The sequence below is a fragment of the Buteo buteo genome, chromosome Z (genome assembly GCF_964188355.1).
Source record: "Buteo buteo chromosome Z, bButBut1.hap1.1, whole genome shotgun sequence".
Taxonomy (NCBI): Eukaryota; Metazoa; Chordata; class Aves; order Accipitriformes; family Accipitridae; genus Buteo; species Buteo buteo.
The window spans coordinates 41,049,061-41,055,307 of NC_134204.1; positions in this window are offsets into that span (position 1 = coordinate 41,049,061).

The window sequence follows — 6,247 nt, forward strand, 5'->3', positions numbered from 1 at the left end:
GTAGTGACCCTTTCTTTTAATTCTACGAATTTTTCTAAGGAAAAAAAAATAAATTAAGTGCCTTAGTATCTACATTAATATTTTTTGGCTTATGCTTCACTGTAACTGATAATTTCTTATGCCATTGTGTATGTTGAAACATGTAGGGTAATTACTTTCTGGAAATTGCAACAGCAGGGAAACAACTAAATAAATAGTCTCAGAGTTCAAAGGCTTTTGAACACGAAGTCGCATGTTGCCAGGCTTCGTATTGTAATGATTGCTGCTGTTAACAATACTTGGAATTGAAGTAATGTGCTCTGGTGTGTAAATGCCACTTGCGAATAGAGGAAGTCTTTCCCTGAGTTCAGATTGTCTTGTTCTTTAGCTATGGTGCTCAGATGCACACACGCCCATTTCTCGCTGCAGATTCTTACCTGCTCCCTTTTTTCACTGTTGCACACTGTCTGGCTGTCCCTGCGCTAGTCTCAGTGCTTCACAAGCCAGGACATCCTGCCAGAAATCTTCCAACCAGCTGCCAGAAGCGGATGAGGCTCCACTGACTGCATGCCGTATTCTGCATTTCAGTGGCGTAGAGGACCTCAGACAGGAAGGGACTTGTTGCAGCAAATGGTCAGCTATTCCTGCTTTCATAAGGGAAGGTTTGTTGCCAAGGGAAAGGGTAGCCGGAAGGCTAGAGGAAGCAGAACACTACAAAGGCATGTCTTTACTCCCAAGTATTTCTCTTCCGTCTTGGTACGGGAAAAGAAAATAACAGGAAAGAGAGGATGTGGAAAATATAAAGTCCCACTGGGTAAAAAAGAAAAAAGATTAAGGTTGGGGGTAGGGGGGAAGGAAATAGGCAATGGGAAGGCCCAAAGATGGGTCTGCAAATCAGATAAAAGGGGCTTGTGCTTATGAAGAGGACTGCAAAAAAAGTAGAATGATACAGAAAAAGGGGATATGCTGGGAGAATGGAGATATTATGACAGAACTAAGCAAAATGAGAAAAAGGAAAAATGAGAAGAAAAAGACAAAAGGAGCTAAGAGCTTTCGGCTTTATAAAATAAAACATTTTGAAACAAAAATGTAACTAATCCAGATGGGAGTGGAGAACTTAATAGATGGACAAGTGCCAAATATAATGAAAAACAGAGGGGAAGAAGAAAAATGGAAAAATAAAAGGAAGTGGAAGGGGGGGGGGAAACACCCTAGAAATTTAGTTCTTTTTTCCAATTCCTGTGTTTTGTCATATGTCCTTGGAGAATCAGTTTTTCTGATAAAAGAATTTTAAGTGTAATGATGGCACATCCTCTACTTTTATTCACTGATACCATTTACTGTACCAGTGGGCTAGGCCATGGGCTTCCAAATGTTTTTTGATCACACACCTCTATCAGTAAAACATTTTTGAGCACACACCCCTAATAGATTTATATTTATTTATTTATAAATTATATGCATGTACTATTGTACCAATATATTATGTACATCATAAAACATATATGAAAATAGAAATTAAAAAAGGATGAGATAAAGATGAAACAAACACTATTTAAAAAATATTTTATTTATTAATGGTAAAAAACATATTCCTGCACCCCAGTGGATTGTGTTGCACACGCCCTGGGGTGTACTACCCCCCCCCCCCCACTGGATTAGACCCTGGTGCGATGTCTAAAGCTTCGTTGTGAGCTCTCTCCAAAACTATTGCTGACATTTCTGATGGCCTTGGTGATACCACAAGGTGCAGAGCTGTCTTGGCTCTTCGTAGCAGTGGAATCTAAGTGTTTCCAGTACTGCACAGGAACAAGTCCTGATATAGCTAGTTAGTACAGTAAAAATCAAATAGCTGGTCATTCAGTCTCACCACAGTTGAATTTTATAGGTTCTTGTCATCTTATTTTTACCAGCTACAAGGACAAAATTTACAGTTTTAAAAAAATGCACATCTTACTGAAGGCAGTGGCCATGTCTTTAGAAGTTTCTTGTCCTGCTGTAACCAAATTAGAACTAAAAGTGTTTGGTAAAGACAATGAGAATTTTATTCTCTTCAAATTCTTTTTTTTCCCCCTAAGCTTCTTCTCAAAGTAGGATCAGTAAATTAGAGTTGTGTAAGTCCTTTGACTTAGACCTGCAATCATGCTTTCAGTTGCACAGATAAGATTAGAGTAACTGCGTCAGGGGTAACTTTATTTACATGTGTTGACTCTTAATTTTAGAATGTATTTAATGTACCACATTATTGTGACAGTCAAAACTTCAGTAATAAATCATACTGGGCATTCTTGAGAAGGGTAAATCTGCAAACACCTGCCTTCATTTTGTCATCTTCCCATGTGCTTTCCTGTGGAAATTCATATAACAAAGATTATGGGAAGGTACCAGCTGTAAGAAGATAAGCAGAGACTTCTATTTAAATAATATTTCTTTATTTCTGTTTAACAACATATACATTTAATGTTTATAAAATTTATTTTTGTAGGCCTAGAAACAGCAATTTCAAGCAGTAACAAAAGGCAAATGTTGATAGTGAAACAAAAGCATGCTACAACAATGGATTATTTTAAGGTATTTTTAGATTAGATTACAACTGAAAGTTTTCTACCTTTCTTTATGCCCTCTGCTGACACATACCTGAATTACCAGATGTTAATATATTTAACATGCTAGGCTGAAGAATCTTTGTTACAGGCAGATTAGCTGATACAGTCTTAAGCTCAATGGAAAGACTCTCTGTTTGAGTGCTGTAAGAATGTAGGAATTTATGCCAGCAAGAAAATTGGCAAATGATTACTCTCTTTAGATGAATTTATATTTATGTTTCAAATATGTACTTGCAGTATAGTGGTTTTTTCTGACTTCCTTGTCATTTTACATGTTTTCTTGAAAGAGTCCATCAATACTATTGACTTTCTATGTTAATGACTTAAGGACCAGAATGGGTAGATCCCCAAAAGATGCGTTTAACCTTTCTGAGCTTGACCTTTCTGCTTAGAATATTGAATAAGACAGTAATTGTTACAAAACAGACATCAGTTTGCATAGAAATGGACTGAGAAGATTGCTTGTCTTCAGCATGCTTCCCCACAATGGCATCAGGCAATTCCTCTGAGCTTTGTTTTTAACTCACTTTATAAACACAAATCCATCATTATTTTCATCTCCTGGGGTACGGGTTGAAGTTGTTGACTCAGAGATAAAAGGTTCTGTATCCTGTTAGCTGTGTGCTCCCCTTTAAGTACTATTTAATGACTGTACTGTTTGTGAGACACTACTGGCAGAATGATAGGAAGACAATACTGCATTGTGAAATAGCAATGATATTATCAATAAGATAATTAAAAAAAAAATAATCCTATAGAGCTGTGTGTAGATAGTGTGTCTGGGATTTAGTTCCAAATAGAATGCATTCTGTAAAGTTTTACAAGAGATCTGTTTCCCTGAGGATGTTTATGAGTCTTTTCAACAAGGAAGAACTAGTGAACTCAAGCCCAGCCCAATCCGGTATATTAAAAACATATGTTGGACCACAACAAGTCCTGAGTTCATCCCTATCCCTCAAGACAAACTAACCCAAGCCTGGTCCTTTTGATTTACCTCCTGCATTTTGAACCTGCAAAGGGCACACAAGAGATATTGCCAAGCTCTAGCTTCAAAACAGAAGCTAAAAATACTACATTTTTAAAAGAAAGCTTAGATTCTGATGTAACCATAGCATTCTAGAGAGAATAGAGAGTCTAGAGACTGAAAGGCAAACATTTAATTAAACTTCAAGCTAATGAAAGAGGCATGGGAGCTGACAACACCAGAAGTGCTTGTTTGCACTTTTCTTTATGTGCTGCTACTTGCAGGACCATTTCTGAGATTCTGCGTGCTGGGCCTTAAGGGGTCAAGGACAGGTGCCTGAGGTTGTAACTGATGGGCACCTTGGGGTGTGTGACAGGGGAGATCACAGCTTTGGCCTCTGTAGTTCTACGACTTCTCCAAGTTAAGGCCATTTGTAATCCAGAGGGGATTTGAGTGCTGCCACTGGAAGACCAAATATGTTGCTAAGTGTCAGCCAGACATCAGATGTAGTGGTCTCATGCTTTAGATTTTCCTGGTCCATAGTAAGATGCAGCTTTTCCATTTCTAGTATTATCTGAATGTTTAAAAGAGCCTTAAGTTTTGTCCTAAGCTTCTGTTCCTTCCAGTTCCTGTGCAAAGTCTAGGAATCATCATCTTTTCCAGGGCTGTCATATTCCTTGGCCATGTTCAAGTCCAAGGGAAACAAAAATGGCCTTCACCTGACAGTTCTGTTCAGATGTTAAATACTTCTCTAACTTAAGTTCTAGCTTAAGAGTTGTCCAAAGAAAGGAACAGGCCTCCTGTGAAGTTTCAGGTGTTGTCAACCGCATATGAAAAAGTCAGCATTTTACTGACAAAGAAAGAGAAAGCTTGTAGCTGTCTGCCTTCCTCATTGAGGAAACATTTGAAAATTTGGCTAGTGAAAGGGACATCATGTATACCAGGAAGGAAGTAAAATTCTTTTAAAGGGAGGAAGAAACTTCGTTCTCCAGGCAAGAAATTTCAGACAGCAAATATCTGTTCCACTCTAGGTTTGAATTGGAATACGGCACTAACCAACAGCGAGTTGTCAGCCATGCTAACCTTTTTTTTTCCAATCCTGAGTATAGTAATTACTAATATTTCCCTTTAAAATGTGATTACTGAGCTTCAGGATTAGCACCCATGAGACGTATGGGAACCATTCACATCTCATGCCTTTTGTTGTACCAATCAGCAATCTCTGTCATTAAGTTCATATGCAGTCTGTATTTTGAAACTTAATTGTAGAGCTGCAGGATTTCCAAGGCAGATATTAAGATTGCCTGAATATATTTGTATAGTTTCTCACAAGAAACTCAAAGACACTGAATTGTAAATTCATCAAATAAAATAACATCCCTACTAGTCATTTGCTAGTCACTACTAGCGAATAATCCTTTAGACTTGTATCTAGTAACTTGTTACTGAGTATTTGCTATACAGGATAGATGGATCAGGTAGTATTGCTTCAAATTTAATGATATTCTATGAGAAAATATCTGAAATAACAGTATGCAAAGACATTTGTCTCCATTATCTCATTTTAATTCATTATCTCTACATCAAGTCAATTTTTTGCATTGAGGAGGATGTCTTAAAAGTGATTTCTGTACTGCCTGGCTTTCAGACAATTCATGATTTATTGTCACATTTCTGTGATTCTGAAAAAGTGTTCTCTTTTCCTGGTTACTTGTGACAGATAATACAAATTGTGAAGCCGACTAGAGGTAAGCTGTTATCAAAAGTGCAAAATAAACAGGGAAAAGCCTTTTAAAAATTATTTGAATTCAAATGACACACCACAAAGATGAAGCTACTATATAATTGTGGTGGGTTGATCTTGGCAGGCCAGCAGGTGCCCACCCAGCCACTCTCTCATTCCCCCTCCTTAACAGGATGGAGGAGAAAAAATGAAAGACTCCTGGGTCAAGAAAAGGACAGGGAGATCACCCAGCAATTAACCATCACTGGCAAAACAGACTCAGCTTGGGGAAACAAATTTGATTTATTGCCAATGAAATCAGAGTAGGATATTGAGAAATAAACCCAAATCAAAAACACCTTCCCCTCACCAATCCCTTCTTCCCAGGCTCAACTTCACTCCCGAATTCTCTACCTCCTCCTCCCTAGCAGTGCAGGGAGACAGGGAATGGGGGTTGTGGTCAGTTCATCACATGTCGTTTTTGCTGTTCCTTCCTCCTCACACTCTTCCCCTGCTCCAGCATGGGGTCCCTCCCATGGGAGACAGTTCTCCACAAACTTCTCCAACATAAGTCCTTCCCGCGGGCTGCAGTTCTTCACAAACTGCTCCAGCGTGTGTCCCTTCTGTGGGCTGCAGTTCTTCAGGCACAGACTGCTCCAGCATGGGTCTTCCACAGGGTCACAAGTCCTGCCAGAAAACCTGCTCCAGCGTGGGCTTCTCTCTCCATGGGTCCACAGGTCCTGCCAGGAGCCTGCTCCAGCGTGGGCTTCCCACAGGGTCACAGCCTCCTTTGGGAACCCACCTGCTCCAGCGTGGGGTCCTCCATGGGCTGCAGGTCGATATCTGCTCCACTGTGGACCTCCCTGAGCTGCAGGGGGACAGCCTGCCTCACCAGGGTCTTCATCACCATGGGCTGCAGGGGATTCTCTGCTCTGGCACCTTGATCACCTCCTCCCCCTCCTTCTTCACTGACCT